We start from the raw sequence: 11773 nt of genomic DNA, 5'->3' as shown, positions 1-11773 counted from the left end.
ATCCCAACCCAGGGCTTTCCCTGCTGTCCTGGCTGCGAGCAGGGACATGGGAGCAGAGAAGAGGCCAACTGAGGAGCCGTGTTCCCTGAAGAGAGGGAGTTAATACATGAGCATCACACGTGCTGGGCCGTTACGCTAGGTCCAGCACTCATGAAATTTCCCCGCGGAGATGACCTTTGGGAAGTCTCAGGACGTAACTGTATGAAATGTCTGCCTCTGGTTTCCAGGGGTACACGACCGTTCCTTCTTCCTCCGTGCTCAGTACATTTGCTGGCACTCAGGGAATAGCACAGAGCACCCCCGTGGCTGCTTTTCCATCCGTAAGTCTGGACAGCTGCTAACCTGACTTCAATCTTACTGGAAAAGGCTTTGTTTCAAAATTCAAAGCCATTGGGTTCCAATCCTGTCAAAGCCTAATTTTTCGTTAAAATTTCCATTAACTTTTCCCTATAAGAGTAACTCTAAATTGATTCTTAACCCATGTTGAACAAGCAAATCCAAGGACTTGCTCATATTCGAGGCCTCTGAGACCCCATCTGACAGCACGCCCGCTGCAGAGTGGGAGCGAGCACCTCCTTCAGAAACAGCTGGGACAGCGGCCGTGGAGGAGACGCAGTTCCCGCCTCTGAGTCAGAAAGATCGCTCCTATCTCCACCACTTGCCAGAAAGCCTTCTCACTTACAAGACTTACTAAATACGCTTCTTCAAACCATTTCACCTCTTCACCCCTCAAGGTTTCTACAGACTCACCTTGTAACGGGTGCATTTACAAAAGGTGAAGAAAATAACTTAAAAATACATTTATTGTTTTTCTCTCATTATAAAAGTAACATTCATTCATTTGGTAGGCAACTAAAAATAGAAAATGACAAAGTAGATTTTTACTTTTTTATAAAAATATTATAGATATTCTATTTTAAAAATTTTAAAAGGAAATAACCAGCAAATATACTTTTTAAAATACTCATAAGATCCACAATAGAAAAACGAACACACAAAATAAAATGAAAACTCATGACAATCCGATTTGCTAGTACAATGGCATAGAACTTAGTGTGGAATTTTCTCTGAGAGCAATCTGACTCCTCGCACCACGGAAAATCGAAATAGCTTGAAATAAAATGACTTTTGGAGAAACATAGCTACCGATCTCTGCATTATTTCAGAGACAAAATACTCTAAAGGCAAAACATGTTTGTAGCCCCCCAGCTTGAATAGCCCAAACTGGATCGAGCTGATCTTGAAGGCTGTTTATTCAACAGGGCATCTGCTCACTGAAATAAACAATCAGCTAGAGCTGTTCGGTGAGTTTCCAGGATTCTGGGGACCACGCATTGCATTTAATCGTCCGGTCTCCACAGTCTCCTTCGGTCCGATCCAGTTCCTCGGATTTTACTTGTCTTCAATGACCTTGATGGTCTCAGAGAGGACAGCCCAGTTACCTTGTAGAATGCCCCTAAATTTGGGTTTGTCAGACATTTCTTCATGATTATATTCAGATTATGCATTTTGGGTAAGAATACCACAAAAGTGACACTGTGTCCTCCCCAGTGCATCATACCAGGAGGTACAAAACATCAATTTGTCTCATTGCTAGTGATGTTAACTTGCATCACCTGGTTAAGATGGCGTCTGCAGGTTTCTCCACTGCAAAGGTAATTGATTGTGGGTGGATGCTTTGAAATTATGTATGTGTGGTCTTCCACATCATTGATGATTCTTGCCCAAAGTATTACCATGATGAATGCCAAATATTGATTTTTTAATTCCATCACTCATTCTACTTTTTCTGGTTGATGTTCTACCATATTTACTTATTCATTTCTTTATTTATGTCAGAAGAGATCCACAGATTCTTATTTTATTCAATGGGTCATAATCTATTACTATCTTATTTATTTTGATGCTCAGATATGGCCCAGAGAAGCTCCTATGTCATTTTGACATCTTCCCAACATCTTTAGTATTGCCTTACTTTCTGGCACAGGAAGACGTTCCAGGCTCAGCTTGCATTTTCCCTGCAGAGGCTGGAATCAGCCATTTTCCACGAAGCCCTGGTTCCTTTTAGTGGAGAATGGTATTAGAAACCAAGATCTGGGTGCTGCACATGCTCACTGCTACTGGCCTGTCACTGCTTCTAGGACAGAACTAGGAAACACATGTGCACACACGTGCACTTCTATGTTGATTTCCCCATCTATAGATGTTAAAAACCACGATTTCATATTTATAAACTAATTCTAATTTGGTACAGAAGAGATTATTCAAGCTTTCCCTTTTCATACTTGTAATTCCCTAAGAGTTCAGAATATGGCTCTGATTATCCTCAACGCATTACTTAGCTGTTCAATTGCCTGTGTGACAAACTTCCTGGCCACTCAGACCATCAATTTGGCACCAAGACTGCTGGCCCAACCACACAGATGTCTTCCTCGGCCCAGCCCTGCCGGCCCCCAGCCCCACCAGACACACAGTCACACCAGCCAGATCCTTGCCACCGAGCAAGGGGAAGGCGAAGGGAGATGGCATGTTTTGACATATTGATGACTGTTGTATCTTCACTGGATATTGTTCCCGTTAGAATTATAAAGCACCATGCTTTGTCTTGGTTACTTCCTTTTATTCTGAACTCAATGTTGTCTGAAATTAAGATTTCCATTTTTTAACAATTTTTTTATTTTGTGATAATTTTAGATTTCCAGAAAAAGCTCCAAAGATAGGAGAGTCTCCCATGCCCCTCCCCCAATTCCCCTAATGTTGGCGTCTTGCATAACTATGGTACATTCGTCAAAATTGGAGACTACCATTGGTACTTTACTATTAACTAAGCTCCAGGATGCATCTGGGTTTCACCAGTTCTTCTGTGGCCAGCCTTCCTCTGGGTCAGGATCCCACATTGCATTTAACCATCATGTCTCCTTGGTCCTCTGGTCTGTGGCAGTTCTTTAGTCTTTTCTTGTCTTTCATGACGTTGACAGTGTGAGGAGCACTGGTCAGGTACGTTGAGGAATGTCCCTCAAGTTGGTTTTCTCTGATGTCTTCATTGTGTTTAGAGTAGGGCTATGGGTTTGCTGGGAGAATACTGAAGGCGATGTGCCCTTGTTTGTCCACGTCATACTGGGGGTACGTGACGTCAGCATGACCTATCACTGGTCACGTTAACCTGGGCCACAGGACTCCACACCGTGAAGTCACCGTTTTCCCGTCTTGACTCTGTTCTTTGGCAGCAAGTCACAAGTCCAGTTCCCTCAAGACTGAGAGGGCGGAGAGCGAGCTCTGCTTCCTGGAGGGGGGGAGTTTCTACATATATCATTGGAATTCTTCTGTGAGGAAGATTTGTCTCCTCTCCCCTCTTCATGTATGTATTCAGTCATTTCTTTGTACCAGTATGGATTCATGTCCAGTTTACTATGCACGCAGCTATATAGATGCAGAAGTAATTATGGATGTGAGTATACATCCGTCAGTATACATACATACGTTTGCTGGCTTCATCTGCTAAGAGGGCCAAGAAAGTGTGAAAACCAATAGCAACAAGCACACCTACCACCCAGCTCTTGGTGTCTACATATCATCGTCCAAGAAAAGGAATCAGGCCCCTTGGCTCCTTGAAATTGATTGATTCTAGGGCTGAGGCTGGGAAAGGACAAGATGAGGCTGGAGCCTCTGGCTGTGCCAGAAAAGTAAGGACGCGATGGGGGCACCCAGGGGCACAGGAGCCAACCTGCAAGAGCTCCCAAGGGCCAAAGCTGGAACAACTTCAGCAATAATTTATTTTGGTTTTGGATTACAACCCAAAGTATAAAATAAGTGTTCACATGTTGATATCTAGACCGTCAATCTTCTCTCTGCACACACACATTTCCATTACACACACACACACACAAACCCCACAGATTTCCTTTATACGTTTGGAGCGATACACAATGTTCCACGCTTGCTTTTTTCATTTAGCAATACATCTTAGACATTGTTCCACGTCAGTAAGCAAGGATCTCCTGGATTCTTTTTGTTATTATGACTGCGTATTATTTTAACAGACGGACAGTTATGTTGTATTAAATCTTTCGCTATTGGAAATATGCTGTTGATCTTCAAATGACCATTGCACAGTTATTGCAATGTGTCTATCAGAGGGATAAATTCTTGGAATTAGAATTGCTTGATTGTATTTCATTTGAAAATCTGTGGCGGCTAGTTTCTCAGTTACTTGTTCTTGTTTTAGCATGAAAAACATCCTCTCGAATGCCCCTAAGATACGTGTTCGAGCCTGTACACATCCTCTGCTGCATTCAATCCCTTCATGGGGCATGAACTCTGATGATTCATCTCAAGCATCTGGTCGTTTTTTATTATAGGGTCACCTTTACATACAAAGGTTAAAATCTTATTTTTGTATTTCTTTGGTCACTTAAAGTGGTCTTCAAGAAAAGAGAGCTAGATGTACAAACTGAAAATTCCACCTTGAAACAAAAATGTTTACAGATTGTTTTGTCATTAAAAAAAAATTCTAGATTACGTACACTTCTCCACTTCTTCGTATTCTCCAAATAGAAATTCTCAAGGGCCACACAGAATTCCCATTATCTAGTTGAGCATAGATTTTTATACCATTTTCCTATTGTTAAAGACTTGGTTTCTAATTTTTGTATAAAATAATTAGAAATAATAATATAAATTATAACCGAACTGCAATGTATATCTTTATACGTAAATCTTTATTATTTCCTTAAGAACAATTTTTGGAAGCGAGGTTGTGGGACAGTCAGCACACCTCGAAGAGGGCAAATTGCCATCTCTACTGACATATCCACTGACCACGCCCCCATCAGGGCAGGGAGCCTTCAGACAAGTAACTTGGAAGTTTCTCTGAGCTTATTAAAATAGAATTCTAGCAAACGATTTAGTTAACTAGGATTTAGCTAACTAAATCCTAAACAGGATTCCAGCTAAATAGGATTTAGCTAACTATGGATCTAGCGGACCCTGAGCTGCTTGAAATCCAAGGGCTGAAGAAGCTGATGCAGGGCCATTTGAAGGCCAATGAAAGGTCATATCCTCTCCCTTATATTCCAAGATATCTCTTCTCTGATCTGGAAATCCATTGCATTTAAATGAGTTCTCTGGGTGAAAAATCTGAAAGTAAGACTTTAAGGAAAAGATATTGAGACTGATAAGTTGTTTGTCGGGGGAGGGAGTGATGGAAGGAGAAGGAAGATGGCGGGGTACATTGTGCTGCTTGGAGAGGGCAGGTTGGGGTGGAGGCCACTGTGGTGACCGGGACCCTAGAATTCCTGCTCTGGGCACCCAGCATAACTAGAAGAGAGTGAGGCAGTGAGAGCCCTGGGGCAGGTCAGCTTCATAAAACCGCCCGAGACCAGGTGCCCCCCAAGCAACCCAGCCCTGGAATTTGACAAAGAAGTGGCTGGGAAAGGAGTCTATCTTGACCGATAACAACAACTTGAGGCGCTAAGCTTTATAAGTTACAAAGAGCATTTGTTCACATTTTTTTCATTTGGTTTTCACAATAACCCGATTGGATTAAGCATGGCCGGTGTTATTATTCATTTTCTCCCCATTTTCAGATTAAAACGGCAGGTCTTTGGTAAGGAACCCAGCTGGGAAGTGACGGAGATCCAGCCCCATTAGGTGGCTTCAGACATGGCGCTGAAATTCTTTGCAGACGGGAGACTGCCCCAGAAAACGAGCGCCTCAGCGGATCTGAGAAGGACTCACAGCCTGGCTAGTTACGGTGGCTGCTGAGGAAGCTCTTCCTGGTGCCAGAGCCCCACTGTCAGAACGCCTCACTCCTACCCCCGTGGCGGCCCCCTAAGACTGGGTCATGACAAACATCTATTGGGTGACTGAAAACTGCCCCAACTTCACTCAAGAAGGACCTAACAAAACGGGGGGAGGAGAGAAGAGAGTTTCCCAGAGGCGTGCTGGTTTCCCTGTAGATGTCTGCAAGGGGTGGAGGTGGAGATGGGAGAGAAGAGGCAAGCGCGTGGGCACCCCAGGGGCCATCTCTGCCTTAGAGTTTGCCAAGTCTACATGCAGCACCCTGAGTGGCCGCACTTTCTTACTTGTCACATAAAACTCGGCAACATTCAAGCTACGTTTGAAAGACCAAAGAACTTACTTAGAAATGACTTGTCAGAAAGGCACCTGATCCACCAAAAAACTATTAAAATTAATAAACGCACACAGTAAAGTTGCAGGGTACAAAATCAACAGACAAAAATCAGTTGTGTTTCTACACACAAACAACAAAATAGCAGAAAGAGAAATAAGAATACAATCTCATTTACAATCGCAACAAAAATAATAAAATACCCAGGAACATACTTAACTGAGGAGGTAAATGACCTGTACAATGAAAACTACAAAACATTCTTGAAAGAAATTGAAGAAGACATAGGAAATGGAAAGATATTTTGTGCTCTTGGATTGGAAGAATTAACATAGTTAAAACGTCCATACTCAGGGCCGGCCCCATGGCCGAGGTGTTAGGTTCACGTGCTCCACTTCGGTGCCCAGGGTTTCACCAGTTTAGATCCTGGGCGCGGACATGGCACTGCTCGTCAGGCCACGCTGAGGTGGTGTCCCACATGCCACAACTAGAAGGACCCACAACTGAAATATGCAACTATGTACTGGGTGGATTTGGGGAGAAAAACCAGGGGAAAAAAAATGACTGGCAACAGTTGTTAGCTCAGGTGCCAATCTTTTAAAAAAAAAAATCCATACTTCCTAAAGCAGTCTACAGATTCAATGCAATCCTTATCAAAGTTCCAATGACATTTTTCATGGAAATAGAAAAGTCCCAAAATTTATATGGAACAACAAAAGACTCTGAATAGCCAAAGCAATCCTGAGAAAAAAGAACAAAGCTGGAGGCATCACAATCCCTGACTTCAAACTATACTACAAAGCTACAGTAATCAAAACAGCATGATACTGGCACAAAAACAGACACACAGATCAATGGAACAGAACTGAGAGCCCAGAAATAAAACCACACATCTATGGACAGCTCATCTTCGACAAAAGAGCCAAGAACATACAATGCAGAAGGGAAAGTCTCTTCAATAAATGGTGTTGAGAAAACTGGACAGCCACATGCAAAAGAATGAAAGTAGACTATTATCTCACACCACACACAAAAATTAAAACAGATCAAAGACTTGAATGTAAGACCTGAAACCATAAAACTCCTAGAAGAAAACATAGGCAGTACGCTCTTTGACATCAGTCTTGGCAGCATCTTCTTGAATACCCTCTCTCTTCAGGCAAGGGAAACAAAAGAAAAAATAAACAAATGGGGCTACATCAAACTAAAAAGCTTCTGCACAGCAAAAGAAACCGTTAACAAAATGAAAAGACAACCCACCAACTGGGAGAAAATATTTGCAATCATATATCCAATAAGGGATTAATATCCAAAATATATAAAGAACTCATGCAACTGAACAACAAAAAAACAAACAACCCGATCATAAAATGGGAAGAGGATATGAGCATTTTTCCAAAGAAGATATACAGATGGCCAACAGACACATGAAAAGATGTTCAGCATCACTAATTATTAGGGAAATGCAAATCAAAACCACAATGAGATATCATCTCACACCCATCAGAATGTCTATTATTAACAAGACTAGAAATAACAAGTGTTGGAGAGGATGTGGAGAAAAGGGAACCCTCATACACTGCTGGTGGGAATGTAAACTGGTGCAGCCACTAGGGAAAACAGTATGAAGAGTTCTCAAGAAATTAAAAATAGAAATACCATAAGATCCAGCTATCCCACTACTGGGTATCTACCCAAAGAACTTGAAATCAGCAATTCAAAGAGATTTATGCACCCTTATGTTCATTGCAACATTATTCACAATAGCCAAGAGGTGGAAGCAACCCAAGGTGCTGATGAATGGATAAATAAGATATGGTGTATATATACAATGGAATACTACTCAGCCATAAAAACAGACAAGATGTCCCATTCACAACAACATGGATGAACCTCAAGGGTATGATGCTAAGAGAAATAAGCCAGAGAGAGAAAGACAAACACCATATGATTTCACTCATATGTGGAAGATAAACTAACACATGGACAAAGAGAACAGAGAGGTGGTTACCAGAGGGAAAGGGGGTTGGGGAGCGGGCATAAGGGGTAAAGGGGCACATTTATATGGTGACTGACAAATAATAATGTACAACTGAAATTTCACAATGTTATAAACTAATATGACTTCGATAAAACAAAAAGAATTAAGAAATACTGTATGATCCAACTATTCCACTGTTATGTATTCATCCAAAGAACATGAAAACCCTAATTCGAAAAGATACATGCACCCCTATGCTCATTGCAGCATTATTCACAATAGCCAAGACTTGGAAACAACCTAAGTGCCCATCGATAGATGAATGGATAAAGAAGATGTGGTATACATATACAATGGAATACTATTCAGTCATAAAAAACATGAAATTTTGCCATTTGCAACAACACGGACGAACCTTGAGTGTATTATGCTGAGCGAAATAAGTCAGACGGAGAAAGCCAACTACTGTATGACTTCACTCACATGTGGAAGATTAAAGAAGCAAACAAACCCATGGATACGGAAAACAGATTAGAGGAGGGTGGGGGGAGGGTGAAAGGGGTGAAGGGGCACATGTGTGTGGTAACAAATGGAGACTAGACTTCTGATGGTGAACTCGATGTGAGCCAAATAGAATGATGTACACCTGAAATCTATATAACGTCATAAACCAATGCTACCTAAAAACGGAAAAAGAAAGGCACCTGGGCTAAGGAGCTAAATTTTTCTTAATTTGGTACAAATTTCAAACCATAAATTATCGAAGGGCCAAGATTCCAAGACGTCTTTTCCATGGAACAGCAGGGTGGTGGCCTTAAGCTGACATCTCCGTGTTAAGCACATTTAGAAATGATGGAGAGAGTTCCACGAAGCCTTTCCAGAACTTCCAGAGACGCTTTATCACACACACTCACACTACCCTTCACATAAAGTGAGAGACCTGCATCACCAGCGCCAAAATACGTAACAGGAAGAGCCATGGTGGGGCCGGCATGGTGGCACAGCGGTATAAGTGCCCACGTTCCACTTCAGTGGCCTGGGATTCTGTTTGGATCCCGGCTGGGGACATGGCACCACTTGGCAAGCCATGCTGTGGCAGGCGTCCCACATATAAAGTAGAGGAAGATGGGCATGGATGTTGGCTCAGGGCCAGTCTCCCTCAGCAAAAAGAGGAGGATTGGCAGCAGTTAGCTCAGGGCTGATCTTCCTCAAAAAAAAAAAAAAAAAAAAGAGAGAGAGAGCAAGCCATGGAATTAACTGTGAACTATGAAGCAGCTTCATACTCCAATAATAAACAAATCAAACTTGAAGTTAAGCTTCCAATATGCTGTAGTGCATTTTCCACTGAACCGACAAAGAGGAACAGAACTGGGCTTTAAAATTCTCTAAACTTCTTTTTTTTTTAAGTAGAAGCGGGATTTTAAAACCTCCGGGTCTAAAGGAGGTTTTCACATGAGCACGTGGTTAGGCAGAACCAATCAGCAAAGCGAGACAGGCCTTGCCCCTGAGGTCCGGCGCAGGAAAGACCCCCGGGTTCTCCCGCCACCTGGAGTCCACCACAGTCCACGTTTCTATAACGTGACTTGTGGGAGGAGCTGCCAATTCTTGCTTTTCTCAAAATACCACCCCCACCACCTGCCAGGAGCCTCCATCTTTACAAAGCAGCTCGGAAGTTCTTGGCGTTGGAAAACGCGCTCAGAAAGACTCTCATCACTGAACCGAACGTTAGCAAGCTAAGACCGGGTTTATGACGCAGACTCTCCACCCTCAGAGCTTCCCTTGGCGGAACTGACCCCGGATCAGGAAGCCAGGGCCGCCGCCTCGTGGGACATGCTTTACAGCCAGAAGCATTTTTGCTTGAGAAAAGAATTAAATAAACCAGTGTTCTCCAAAGTGTCTTTACTGGGCATCCACAAACGATGTTTGAGCACGCGCCCCTCGTCTATGCATATTTATAAATTATGTACATGAAATAAACTATTATATATGTTATAAAACATAAAAACAGCAATTTTTAAAGGATAACCTTAAAATAAATTATAAATATTCTAATATTTTCTTTCTGCACCCCAACATATAATTTGGGGCTGCTCCTGGTGGTCACACTGCCCTTTGGAGTCTACTGAAATACTAAAGGAATTAATGAAAAATATAGGCAGCCTGGATTTCAACTCAGGATATAAGAAATGAAGGTTAAAGAAAAAGGATGACTAAATAAAAACAGAAGCAGCATGCCATGAGGGAAGGGGGATATGTTCTGGATATTTTGGTTGTGTTTTCTCTTGGTTTGTATTAAATTTTATCACCCACATTTCTAAATAGAAACCACGGCACTTTGAGTTTGCATGTACTTAAAATGTTAAATTTCAACCTAGTTTTCATAAGAAGAGAGCTATAGCAAGGAACAAATTAAAATCCTATAGAACATAAAGGAAGGGAGGGAAGAAGAAGGGAGGAAAGGTCATTGAGGCCAGCAGCATTTAAACATGTGCCAGTCATCTAGGAAGAGTGGGGACAGGAGGCATGACCATCTGGTGAAGTGCCACCTTGGAAGGACCAGTGAACATGGTCCTGGGGAATGGTCAAGAAAAACTGAGAGTCCTTGGGGGGACCGCTAAAATCTGAGCACACACGAGTGTTATGAAGCCTTGTCCGTTACGGGAGGGCAGCCTGGGACACTGAACGGGGACCGGCCAGATGCTGCTTCCTGCACCCTGGCCCCATACTCTGCCGCCTGGCCCCACACCTGCCCCCTGGCCCCACGCTCTGTTTCCCACACCTTAAATAGTACAAACTACTCTCCATTCCAGTCAACACAGCAGCCTCTTCTCCAGTGAAACCTTCCTTGGCTGCTCCAAAACACATGCGCTCACTCTCTCCTTTGTGCTACTGATGTGCCCAAAGGTACTTCCATTTTATTTCTTACTACATTGCAGTCGCTAACATTAGTCTCTCCCTGGGAGAACACTGAGGCAGGAATATGCCATCTTTGTGACCTGTGTTTACCACAATGCATGTAACACACGCTCCATAACAGCTGACTGAGGAGGTGAATGCTGACTTAGGAGTGGATCGGTGAGATAATCCAATGATCATGGTCATGTCAATACCAACGAGGGGATGCGAAACACCATTGGAGAGTAGCAGAGGTAGAAAACGTTTATGCTGAGAATATTTTTCTAAACCTTTGCAATCTGAGTCCCATAATTGTGCAACTCGTGTACAACATAAACTTCTCTGCTGTCCTACTGGATCAAATCCATGTGATTCAAATTACGTTACAATCGACCAACTTCCCAGTTAATTTGATTAAAACAGAAAATTCATGTGGATTATCAATTTCCCAAGGAATTCTCTAATCCTTATCATGGTGTTGAATTACAGCCTTAAGAGTTTTCAGAAAGGAAATTGCCTTGATTGTACTTAGAATTTCAAACCAATTACTTGAACCTGAAACAATTGTTTTTGGCATTCATTCAAATAATATTTCCTGTTCGTACACTAATGTGTGCTGGGTCCCAGGATACGAAAATGAATCAATCACAGTTCCTGGTCTCTAAGAACTCAATGTTTAATGCACAGAAGGGAGTAGATAAAAGACTTCTGTTTCCAGCAATATGGCAGGTTGGATATCCTGAACAACCCTCAGGTTAAGGTGATTA

Source organism: Equus caballus, chromosome 17 (genome assembly GCF_041296265.1).
Source record: "Equus caballus isolate H_3958 breed thoroughbred chromosome 17, TB-T2T, whole genome shotgun sequence".
Taxonomy (NCBI): domain Eukaryota; kingdom Metazoa; phylum Chordata; class Mammalia; order Perissodactyla; family Equidae; genus Equus; species Equus caballus.
Note: the sequence above shows the minus strand (reverse complement) of the source record.